Source organism: Equus przewalskii, chromosome 17, assembly GCF_037783145.1.
Source record: "Equus przewalskii isolate Varuska chromosome 17, EquPr2, whole genome shotgun sequence".
Classification (NCBI taxonomy): domain Eukaryota; kingdom Metazoa; phylum Chordata; class Mammalia; order Perissodactyla; family Equidae; genus Equus; species Equus przewalskii.
This window is the reverse complement of record NC_091847.1, coordinates 16,669,184-16,681,983: the sequence shown is the minus strand read 5'-3', so window position 1 is coordinate 16,681,983 and position 12,800 is coordinate 16,669,184. Positions and strand designations below refer to the sequence as shown.

Here is a 12,800-nt window from a genome sequence, read left to right as displayed (position 1 = left end):
TTTAAAGCATGAGAGCCTTTTACTTGAATTAAATGGATTGGTATTGATAAATTATTACAAAGTAATACAGCATCATACCTGGGGATCACCAAATTCTTTAACCTATATTCTCATTTTAATGACTTGATGTAGATTAACCAGGTTTTGCTGAACTGTTTAATTGCTCTTCCTAAGAGTTGCTGGTCCTGTTAGCAGATAGAAACCACTGAGTCCCGTTAGGCAGAGGTAAAAAGGCACCTAGGAATTTGTGATATACTTGATTACTTTGACCTGGTGAACTTTGCTCATAAATGCAGCTAGGCAACATTTAAGCCTGACTTTTGCTTGATGTAGCAGAATGCCTGACCGTTCATGTCATCTATTGGAAATCGAGGTTGATTGGTTTCCATAATGAGGTGTTTTAATCAAGCTTTTGCCCAGATGACTTTAAACTCTGTTATTTCCCATCTACCTCTAAAGCACATCATTATCTTTTTGTCCAGAATTTTCACGTCTAAATTATGCCTGCATCTCAGAAAACGTGGGTTTATGTTTTAATCAGAGACACCAAATAAATATCAGCAGTTACACCAAAATGCAAAACATTTTTTAAAATCTAAATGAATGACTCAAACTGTGGTTCTTGGACCAACAGCATCAGCATCACCTGGTTACTTGTTAGACATGGGGTCGCAGGCCCCACCTCAGACCCACTGAATCAGAAACTCTGGGAAGTCTGTCTAGGAATTGATTTTTTAACAAGTCCTCCAGGTGATTCTGATGCAAGCCAAACCTTGAGAATCACCGATCTAAATTATTGTATTTAATTACCACTAATAAAAATGTTCTCAGGTTTAATGTTTATTGAAAAGTTTAAATCCAGATGAATAAGGATGGCTAATTAAGCACTTTCCTTTTCTGCTTTCTCAGTTAAGATTTGTTCATCAAAACCTATTTTTAAACACTATAGATATTCCAATTGTCAAATGCGGGAGAGCATATCTAAAGTAATTTGTTGCCTTACAAAATTAGTAAGGAACTACAACATACCCATTTGAGATAAATCAAGTAATTTAACTGTTTAACTTAGTGTTTGCCCCTATACTTAGCATCTTGAAAGATGCTAAAATATATTTGCCCAAACGAGGAAGACTGCAATGGATCACAGCAGTGGTAAATGATTACAACAATTTTGATGACCTAATATAGAATTACAATGGTTTCTTTAATTAATAATCATTTATTTAACCAGACAGTATGTTTGTATACACTTTGCTGGGTAATTGCAGAAACACCGTCAGGGATCTTTTGGTGGCAAGTAACAACAACAACAAAGTTCAAATTGGTTTAAGGAGATAACAGAATTTATTGACTCATGTAAATGAAAAGTTCAATGATAGGTATTGGGTCTCAGGCATTGCTGGATCCAGGTTGCAGACAATATTGCCGGGAATTATCTCATTGTATTTTCAGCTGTGCTTCCCTTTGGGTTATTTCATTCTCAGATAAGATCTCTCAAATGGTAGTAGAGAGGATTATCTGCAGCACCAGGTTTCTGTTCTACCAGCCTAGCAACCCCAGTGGAGAGAATGTCATTCCAGCTGAAGTCTTAAAAGGGCTTACTAACCTTGGATGAGCTTGGAGCCCATTGGACTATGCTGATTGGCCAGCATGGGCTATTGCATAACCACAGACCTGGGAGGTAAGGTCAGCTCTACTTGAAACTGTGTGGACCATGAATGGGAATAGAATGGTCTACCAAAGGAAAATCAGGGAAAGATGCCAGAGAAAGTTAGAATGGTTAGTAGGCATGTAAAAAGAGCAGGAATGCTGTACTAAAAGGAAATAACAGAAAAGGTTTTTTTCCCCCAAGACCATCCTCTGCTAGATGTCCTTGTTTTTATGCCACAACAAGCTATCTGATTTGGGAGGAAGGAGGGCTAGATTGGATCTTAGCATCTTTGTCTTTGAGGATGTGCTGTGTTCCTGACCAGTGGTGTGGACTGCCAACTTTCGTTCACTGTCTTTTCCTTCCGGATATGACAACTTGGTTTTTGGTATTTTTGCTTTTACATTCATGTAGCAGTTGAGGAATCAAGTTAGTTAAAGTAGGAGAAAATATTTAAAGTTTTCAATTCACGTGTGAATGTAAATGATATAAAAGTTATGTTTATTTTCATTATTAACGTATTTATCAGTATAAAATAGATTTAATTATAAGTATATTATCATTTACAATATAATTATAAAATAAATGAAAAAGAAGAGTTAAAATTCACTCAGAATTTTAACTGCTCTTCCCCATAGTATGTTAGCACTTTGTTTTGTTATAGTTAATTTGTTTTCCTATATCTTTTTCTTAATTATAATCATGTGGCATGATTACAGACCCAGCTCTTTGAAAAATAATATATAAAATTTTATTACTTTTTAAAATTTAACATTTCATCGTTAGAATATACCACAATGATACATTCTTTTCATAGCTATCATTTTAATGGCTACATAATATTCTGTCAATGATATGTCATTATATTACTCTGTTGTTGAGCATTCAGATTGTTGCTAATTTTTCAGTTACTTACTTTCTATATCACTTTCTGTTCCTGGAAGATGAGCTTTAGCCAGCATTTACAGATCACAAATCCAGGTCTTTCTTTTTGCTCTATTTTAAGTGTAAACACCTCAGGAAAATCTAGGAGTGTGGCGATAGAAGCCATGTTTGTTGACTACAGCCGTGGTCCAAAATTTCCTGAGTCTCGATGGTTGACCAAAGCATGCATTCTGTTTTTGAGTCTGTCTCTAATCTCAAACCTAGTTTGGTCTCTTTCCCATAAGTAATCCTGTGGGTTTATGCCTAGAATATTAGGTGCATTGTAAGTCCAAATGAGCCCTGACAAGCACATGTGCAAACAGAATTCCCCTCATGTTGATGATCAGTAGTGGTGATGAGTGCAAAGTCAAGATTCAAGAATCCAAGAAAGAGCTGAAAAAATTTTCCCTGCCCTTCCTACCCTGCCTGTTGTATTATCTTCCCCTCTGTTAATGAAAGAAGCACATCTATGAATGAAAGAAGAGTGATCTCCCTCCGTCTACAGGGATTGTTGAAGTTGTTCCTGAGTGGTCGTTCTATGACTTGTGCATGAATGAGACTCAATAAAACTTTCAATAAACTGCCTTGTAATTGTTGTAGTTACCTATTCCATAGAATGCTTAGCTCGGGCTTCCAATTATAGTGGACTGCCCTCTCATCTTTCCTGATTTGTAATGTCAAGATGTGTTTCATTTTAATAAACTAAACTGTGGGGAGCAGACTTAGGATCAGAAGTTAAATCTTTAAGTGTTTTTAAAAGGTCGTTTTTCCACTTCACCGCTATTAAAAAACTGAAGACGCTTATAAAAATTCTTCCCTGATTGTGTTTTACCACTCATCGGAGGACATGATGATCTGATAACTTAACATGTAAAACTTAAAGAGAATATGCACATGTATGTAATTCCCCTGCCTCCTGCTCTAGTTTAATTGAAAACCTCTTAAAAATGACTTTCGAAAATTTGAATGCTGCAGCTGTACTTGAAGGCAGTGAGAGGGAGTAAGGGTAAGTTTCTGATCCTACAACCACCTTCTATCAGTTCTGTTCGACTGCTCCCCAGACACACCTTTAACGGTGCATTTCTCTCTGCCCCTCCCCCTCACCCACCCCCTCCCTTGCCATGTTGCTTCCCTCCCTCCTTTCCCCGACTCTCTTTCTCCCCCTCCCTCTACCTGCCTCCAGTAATATTATTTTAATTTATTACTATTCCCTTAGCTGTAGCATGGATTCATAAGAAGTAGGTACAAAGGAAGCATTTGGACATTTTCCTCAGCAATCTTAGACAGGGGGCCATTTGCCTCTGCACAAACAAGACATGCAGAGAATTCTGAAACTTTCACAAGGCAGGAGCCTCAGAAATTTACGACTCTTAAGCCTAGGGAGGGCAAGTCTCAGTATGAGATCACCTGGCTAGTTAGTTGGCAATCAGGCATAGAGAATACAGCTCTCCTGACTCTACCTCCTGAGCTCCTTAACCTTTCATGGGTCGTTGATTACTTTGAAAACATAATGAAAGCCCTAGATTCTCTTACCTGAAAATGCACTCATGTGTATACATGCAGTAGCTCTCAAAATACTTTTATAGGGTCCCAGAGCTCCTGAAGTCTATCCATAAATTCCATCCACCTTGGGTAAGAATCCCTGAGTACCCCCGTGCATCTTTGCTCTCCACCGTTGCCTCTGATTCCTGGATGCCCCATCTTGATTGATTCTCCATGACCGAGAGGTCAGTGAAGGGAAGTTATTTGGGGATATGTCAGGACTTTCCCAGCACACTTTAAATTATGCTACCTTGGCAGCCACCTACATACATCTATGTTTGGGCTTTCTGGGATTGGAAAAGGAGATGCCTTTCAAAATGTTTAGTATCAAATCCACTTGTTGGAAAGAGAAGAGAGCTTTAAACCTCTGGGGATGGAATAACCTGGTCCAGTCCACACTGAAACATGGCAAGAAACCCAGGGTCTTACCAACATATACTGTGCCAGTGGGTCTGCCCTTTATATCAGCAAATGTGGCAAAGTGCTGGAGTTTGTGCTGGAGTCTAGCCAACCTGGTTGGTTAATTCTCTCAAATCTGACTTTCTCTCTCCCTTTCTTCTTCTCTAGGGAGTGTTTACTTTGGAGATTCGTAATAGATGCCAGCCTCCAATCTATTAGTGGAAGCCAAATAGTTTACATTCCACTCTAGCCTGCTTTACACCGATTGAATAATTCAGACCACCATTGATTTTTGCAAAGGTTCTTAAGAGTCTGGCTTGTTGCTGTCAGGAAGGGAGATTATTCTTTCCAAACTTCAGTCATCTTGGCTCTGTAACAACAAACGGCGATCAACATTTGGTGTCCCCAGATGTCATCAAGTTTTTATATCCAGTAGTCTTAATTTCTCACATACTCATTTTAGAATGTAAAACTTTTCAAATCTCCCTTCCCAATAAGAAGTGCTAAGCCAATAATCCATTATTATTCAGTCTTCATTTTTAAAAAAAGTAAACATTTTTAATATGGAATGAACATGTCATAAAATAAAGATTTCCATATTTTTAAAATAAAACAGTAAAGAGTTCCTATCATGAATATCTCCAGCAGATGCAATCAGTCTTGCATGCATATTCCCTCCCATCCCTTTGCCATTTCATGTGTGCTCCTAACAGCCAGTACCTGTGTCTCTTGGGCAGCCTGACCTCAAGTTTTCCTATCTGCAAGGAGAACCATGTGCATCTCCACAGGGGCAGCCCTTAACCCATGAAGGACAGGATGAAGGGTAATAAAGTCTTCAGCTTCTTTGACCTTGAGAAGTTGACCTCAAGTTATGTCCCATGGGACTTCGCCTAATATTACACCCTTGCCTGACCTCCTTCCATGATTGTTCTCACTTCCCTACTCACCTACTAGTTTCCCCTGAGAACGCTTCTTTTTTTTTTTTTTTAAGATTGGCATCTGGGCCAACAACTGTTGCCAATCTTTTTTTTTTTTTTTAAGGATTGGCACCTGGGCTAACAACTGATGCCAATCTTTTTTTTTTTCTTCCTGCTTTATCTCCCCAACCCCCCCGTACACAGTTGTATATCATAGTTGCAGTTGTGGGATGTGGGACGCCGCCTCAACGTGGCCTGACGAGCGGTGCCATGTCCACGCCCAGGATCTGAACCCTGGGCCGCTGCAGCAGAGCACACGAACTTAACCACTCGGCCACAGAGCCGACCCCAGAAGGCTTCTTAATAAATCACTTTCACACAAATCCTCATCTCATTATCTGCTTCTGGTGTCCCCAACATAGACAATGTCGTTTTAAAATTATAAAATTGATACACGTGCATTTTAAGAAAAGAAAATAGAGACTATGAAGAAGTCAAAGAAAAAATACTCAAGATCCTACCACCCAGAGTGGGTGATGACTTTAAACATAGTGTTGTAAATCATTCTTTCCTGTGTGGATATATTTTTCTTAATATTTGAAAGTGGGGTCACAGCAGAACAGTGCTTCTTTTATTTTTTTCCCAAGTCTGAAATATTTTTCTTGACATTCTCTTATATAATTGTTCTCAACTGTAGGGTGCCAAGGGATCTATTAGTGGTGGAGAGAGATGGTGTTGACATGAACGTGTATCCTACCACTGTGCTGCAGCCACCCAGAGCGGGAGACCTTTATTATGGTGATGTGTCAGGCATGGAAATATTATCAGTCAAATGGCCCACCCACAGGAAGATGTTAATAACTCAGCACGTAGTATTTCACTCATTCAGTAAATGTACCATAATTTATTTAATTTCCTGCTATTTTGAATTTAGGTTGTTTCCATAACTGTCTTTTTTAAAAGAAAATATATAAAATATGTTCCAAAAATGATTTAAGGTGGTTTAACTCACTCTTCTGCCTCAATTCTTATTCATGATTAATGGTAAGGCATTAGCCTTTACCCAATGTCTCGAGAGTGAAACCTCGCAGTCCTTTTCTTACTCTCTCTTTTCCTCCCATGGAGTGTGACACTAACTTGTGTGTATCCTGTCATTGACATACCCTTTGAACTTGTCTTCTCTTCTCTATCTTCCCTGCCAGTGTGCCAGTGAGGGCCTTGCTTATGTCTTATCCAGATTACTGTGACAGCCATCCGTATTTAACTTTTTCTCTTTTGGCCTGACTGCCATCTGCCACCAGAGCTAGCATTCCAAAAGGATTCCTTTCAGCTTCACCCTCCACCTGTCCTCTCATGTGATATGATTGATCCTGAACACACTGTGCATTTTCATACCTGTTTAATTTTGCTCCCGCAATTTCTTGACCCTGAAAAGGGATCCTCCCATCTCTACTATTCACTTGTCAAAATCATATTCCTCCTTCAGAAGTCAGCTCTGATACCACAGTTCCTATTATAGTTATGATAACTAGGATGTACTCAGCTGCAAGTAACAGAAAACTCAGCTCAAGCTGCCATAAATTTTAAAGAAGTCCAGACATAGGTCAGGCTTCTGTCACAACTTGATGAAGGCTCAGCCTCCATATTTCTATATAATTTTATTGCCTTTTCCCTTTCCATATTAGCATCATTCTGAGATGGCTTCCCTCAAGGTGGATAAGTGGTTGTAGCAGTTCTAAGCTTCATATCCACTTAATACATCACCCAAAATATTTCTCACAGGAATCTCTGAAAAATACTGAACTGTCTTTTACAAAAGTCCCCAGGGAGCTTCCCCTTCTTGGACGTAAAATTGGTTATATACTCTTTGCTGAACCAATCCCTTGTGACGAGGAAAGCCATGTGCTGATTGTTTATCCCTGGAATATATTGACCAATCATTATGACAAGGGAAAGATATAATGCTAACTGGATAAAATAATTAGAGTAGCTAGTCCTGAAAAGTGGATCAATACTGACCCATCCCATGACATCCATTTCATCTGGATGGAAAGGGATCTTAGGTAATGACCGCAGAGTTCTCCACACTCTGGATCACAGAGGGCCTTAGAGATGGCATATTATATTATGTATCATGTGTGATACCTAGTCTGTGGGTCTTAGAAATGGTGGTCACTGTTGTCTGACACCAAGTAGGTCTTTAGTAAATGTCCAATAAATGTATATATTTTAATGAATTTAGGTAAACTAAATTGAGTAAAAGACATGTTTCCCCTTTAACTTTGATTTTCAAAGTTGATTTGTAGTTTGCGGTCATTGTTCAACTTTTTAAAGAATATCTTTCCCATATAGTGATTGTTAGCATATTCAGTTGTCCATGACGTTACATAGTTTCTGCATGCCATCGCCAGAAGAAACTAATAATTGGCTGTACGTGTGTCTATTTTTTGTTATAATGTAGGTATTGGTCCCAAGGGCAAGATTTGTAACTTGGTCAGATACCCCAACAAGTTATACTTGAAGTTACAATGACTTTTCTAATTCCACTGTTAAGATTAAAGCAGCTCTCAGTGTACTGTGTTGGAAATAGCAATTTCAAAGTTCTCAAAAGCAAGATCCTGTAGAGAAGAGGCCAGGCTCCACTGGGCAAAAAGCCCCCTTTCATGCTAATATGCCAAATGAATAGACAGTCTGCTGACGCTCTCGACAATTTATCCTGCTCTTTGGGGATTGTGCGATGAATGTCTCCAGTTAAATTAGAGCTATTGTTGTAGCTCTTTTTTTCCCTCCTCTGAAAATACATTTTTTTTCTGAAAATACATTTAAGATTCAAAACTCCCTGGCTTCTAGGTACAATCATCATAATGAGTTGGTCTCCACATGTATATGTAAATCCTAAATACCATTTTTCTGTCTTTAAAAATTATAGAGGCAAAAAAAGCAACTCATACATTTTGATCAGATCAAAGTTATTTCTTTTGGGCTGAAGAATTTTAATTGGGATCATGGCCATATTGAAGGCTTTTTGCCATTGCCTTTTGTGATGTTTCAAAAGAATAAATATTGCCTTTTTTAGATACAATTAAAGGCAGTTATCATCAATCCCAGAAAAACACAATGTTTGCTAATTGTTACACATACTTGGCAAAATTTCCACTTGGATTCCTACCTTGAATTTGGATCTCAAGAGTAAACTAACAGAATACGTTTCATTCCATTCCCCATTCACTGAGCACTTCCCATATGTCAGGCTCCATTCTAGATACTGAGAACAGATCAGTGAATGAGACACATTGTCTGCCCTCAATCACAGTCTAACGGGAGAGAGAGTACATACAGTACATTCATGGTGCAGTACAGGGACGTGTATAATAACAGAGGTGTGGCAAAATATAGAGGTGAGAGTGATTCAGCTCGTGGTTGAGGAGTAGAATTAGAGGAGAGTTGGGAAAGATTTGCCTGAAGTGGTGGTATTGAACTATGCCTGTTAAATTTTAATCCCCTCTTCCTACCTTTCACTACCCCATCAAAGTTGCCCCTATAAAGCAGCTAAGAGTGAATTATGGTATCTTCCCAGGGATGGGTTGCATGACCTTCTTTTTTACTTTGTGTCATTTAAGCAATGGCTTCTAGGACATGTATGCAGGAGTATCATAATATGTGCATGGTAGCATACCTCACCCCTTCTTAGAAAAGTAAATCCCTTCTAGGCACAGGCTCAGATAGAAGGAAAATAACTAGCTGTTGTTTCTATGATGTCTGCCTTCTTTTTAGCTATTGTTACCTATCCAACTGCCATATTTCCTTAACCCTTCAGGTGAGTGCCAAAACTACCATTTTACTTTATATCCATTGGCTCAGTACAGGTTTGATCAAATTCTGAAGGTCATTAATTTGGACTCTGGCCTGTAAAAGTGGTCAGCTCCTACTCTTCTTGGACTGATTGTCCAATTTTTTAAATTGCTTTTACACCCTGTATTACTTTCCTGCCTCTAACTTGCTGCCTGCCTCTTGGTTTTTTAAACTCTTGGAAGAACTTTTGCTAAAAGATAGTGAAGACCAAAAAGAGAAAAAGGAAGGCAATGACACTCCTCATCAGAAACTTTTATAATACTCACTAAAGATCTACGGATTTCAAAACAACAAAACAAACTGCAACAACAAAAATAGGTAATAAGCCTAAAGAGGATAAAGCTGTGGCATATAAAATTGTCCTCCTTTTGATTTTTAACATATATTTCATGGGAATAGTTACATTTGTAAAATAAGCTGAATAAAATTAAGGTTGGTGATTAACAGTGGGGAGGTCACCAAAGCTTGCCTGGCTGGTGTGTGCGCTGAGAACCTAGCGGGAATGAAAAGGAAACTGCAAGAATTCCATTGGTCAATAAGCTCATTAAGGTTTCCTGTAGAGCGAATATGCACTGCTTTTTTTTTCAGATGGCTTCTGATGTTCTTGTGGTTAACAAAATCAGCTTCGCTTAAATGCATTACCAAACATAACGTGGCCTTCTATCATATTTTCTCTCAGTCAACTTATAGTAAAAGCACAATATTTCGTGTGGGGATATTCACAATTCTTTGTGCGTCTGTGTGTGTGTTTGTGTGTGTGATTCACAGGGTCCTCACACGTGAAAAGGATAAAAATCACAATTATAATGACATAGGGAGCTACCGAGGAATTTTTGACATGGGAGGTAGTAGGAAGCAAATGCAAAGTCAAATATGCAGTTATAAGTTTCATTGCCTGATTTTGTTGTATATAGCAGCTTTCTTCAAAGACCTTATAAAATCATTCTCAAAATTTAGCCCATAGAATTGTCAGCTTTTATAGCTGGAAGAGAACATTGAGGTCATTTTAGAAATAAGGAAGGTTGTGTAACCTACCCAAGACTACACAGCTCGTTAGTGGTGAAGTCAGGGCCAGAAGAGAAGTCTCCTGATGCACTATCATAGGCTAGCTTTCCATTGTGAAATGTTTCTCAAAGGTGAGGAAACCAGAGGTTGGAAACCATTAGATATAGGTTGATTTGAAGCCATGGGATAGTACCTAAGAGTACATAGTAGATAGATTCTGGAGCTGGAATGCCTGAGTTTAATTCTTGGCTTTCCACCTACTAGCAAGTTATTTAATCTCTTGGTGCAAAGCACAGAGAAAGATGTAATAATAGTACCTATCTCATAGGGTTGTTGGTAGAATAAAACAAGTCTTTAATATTGAGAACCTACACATAGTATGTGCTATATATGTGTTATCTATCATCCTCCTCCTCATCATCTTTATTATCTGCCACTTCTAAATTCCTAAGCCATTTTTATTGCCTCTTGGGGACTTTTTGATCATTTTCCATAGTTCTGGAGGGTATGCTAACCCAGGTGACTGTAGAGATAACCTTGTCAGTGTCATCTTGGTCAAAACAATGACCGTACCAGTCAAGGTTCAACGAGTGAAGTAGAACCAGTAGATTTGTAACAGGAACTTGACTTACACAATTGTAGGGGCTGTTTAAGCAATCTCTGTAAGGCTGTTGTCTCAGCATCTGATGCTGGAGCTTGAAGTCCACAGGGCAGGCAGACAGAAAGGGAAGATCACAAGTAGGCTGATGCCCACAACTGTGAGCTGGAACCCCATAATGATGAACTAAAACTTGTATTATTGCCTCTGACCTTGGTTACAAGGGTATCCTGCAAGGGCTCTTTGTTACAGAACTAAATATGCTTACCTGGCTCAGGAGTCAGACAGGGAAGAAGGATCCAGAGGCAGGTAGAGCAGTTGCAGGCCCAGTTGCTACTTCAGGCTAACAGTGTGAATCGGCAGATCAGCAACAACATGTGTGAGCTACAAAATGACTGTTGCTTCATTTCCACCCTCCAGATCTCCCAAGAGTCATCTTTGTGACTCCAAAATACACAACAAAGGAGATTGTGGGAAATGTAGTTCAGCCTAGCCAGGTTGACACATCACAAAGCTGTCACAATGACTAAAAGTAGGAAGAAGTGGGGCAGAAGAGAGGACAAAAATGAGGAAAATCCAGAGGAAAAGAGATTTCCCAAACACATTGAGCTTGATTCACCCCTATGTTGAAGAGAGTGTGTGCTGAGGACCATGGGGCAAAATTCCACAGATGTCTATGGATTCCTGCTCCTGGTCCCTTGAGAACTGTTGCTCAGCTAAATGAAGGAGGCATCTGGGGGTTTATTCCTCAGCCGATACTTTCCCCTCCATATGGTACTTAAAACTGTTCTCACAGGCATAATAAATCTGATGTATTTTCTTAGAAGGTATTCCCAAGATACTTTCCAGATTTTGAAATACGAACCATATATTGTATTTCAACTTTCATTTTGTTATTAGCTTATGTAACACAGATCAAGCAAAACCAATCACATCTGCATAGAGAGCCAGGAATTCTCCAGTTTAATTGTAAATTTTGAAAATATTCTATATCAAATAGAAAAAGAAGGAAGTGTTTTGTGTGTTTTTCCTTGTTTGCCCCATTTTGAATCTCTCTAGTTCCTTAATTTGGACTTCATTTTAAGAGCTTTCAAAACCGTATCAGTCATCTATTGCAGTGTAACAAACTATCCCCAAACTTTTAATGACTTAAATTAACAGCCATTTTAATTGCTCATAATTGTTTGAGTCAACAGTTTGGCCTGAGGGGTTTTCATGCTGCTCTTGCTAAGGATCATTCATGTGGCTACCGTCTCCAGCAGCTTGTCTCAGATGGCCTCAGTCACACATCTGGTGGTTCGTGTTAGCTGTCAGCTGTCTGATCTAGAGGGGCTCAGCTGAGTTGGATCATATCTACTCCAAGTGACCTTTCATTCTTCAGTGGGCTAGACTAGGCTTCTTCACATGGTGCTACAAGAGAGTGAGAACAGAAGCTGCAAACCTGTCAAGTCCAAGACTTGGAACTCCTATGACTTGACTTCTACATTTTATTAGTCAGAGAAGGTCACAATACCAGCCTAGATTCAAGGGTTGGAGATAGATCCCACATCTTGATGGGAAGGTTGGAAAAGTCACACTGCAAATGATACAGATACAGACATGGGGGGAAAAATTTCTGGCCATTGTTTGTCATTTACTATATCTTCCATGCCAGGTAATCACTGGTATATTTTCTAAGCAGAATCATATTAGTTTGGGGATAATTATTCCCAACTTGGTTTGTCATTCGCCTTTTTACTAAACTAATGATCACTTTATTTTGCAAGGTTTATGTCAAAAATAACATTTTTTCAAATAAAATACCTCCATAAGATAAGGATCTAATTGCTAGAGTATACCAGCTTCTCACTGAAATTCATACCCAACCCTGATTATTTGGCTCTGTCTGCTCCTCTGGACCCCCACCACTGAACCA

General features: G+C 39.0%; 1 protein-coding gene and 1 long non-coding RNA gene across 21 annotated transcripts in view; one reads left to right on the top strand and one right to left on the bottom strand.

Moving 5' to 3' along the window:
- The window catches only part of NCKAP5 (NCK associated protein 5), a 917,518-nt gene that overhangs the window by 665,263 nt on the left and 239,455 nt on the right, over positions 1-12,800 (top strand). The gene's annotated exons all lie outside the window — the stretch shown is intronic.
- LOC139076771 (uncharacterized) lies at positions 4,799-11,287 on the bottom strand. Its single transcript, XR_011528700.1, has 2 exons — positions 11,154-11,287; positions 4,799-4,883 (listed from the first exon to the last, which is right to left on the bottom strand). It is a non-coding gene; the product is annotated as an uncharacterized lncRNA (long non-coding RNA).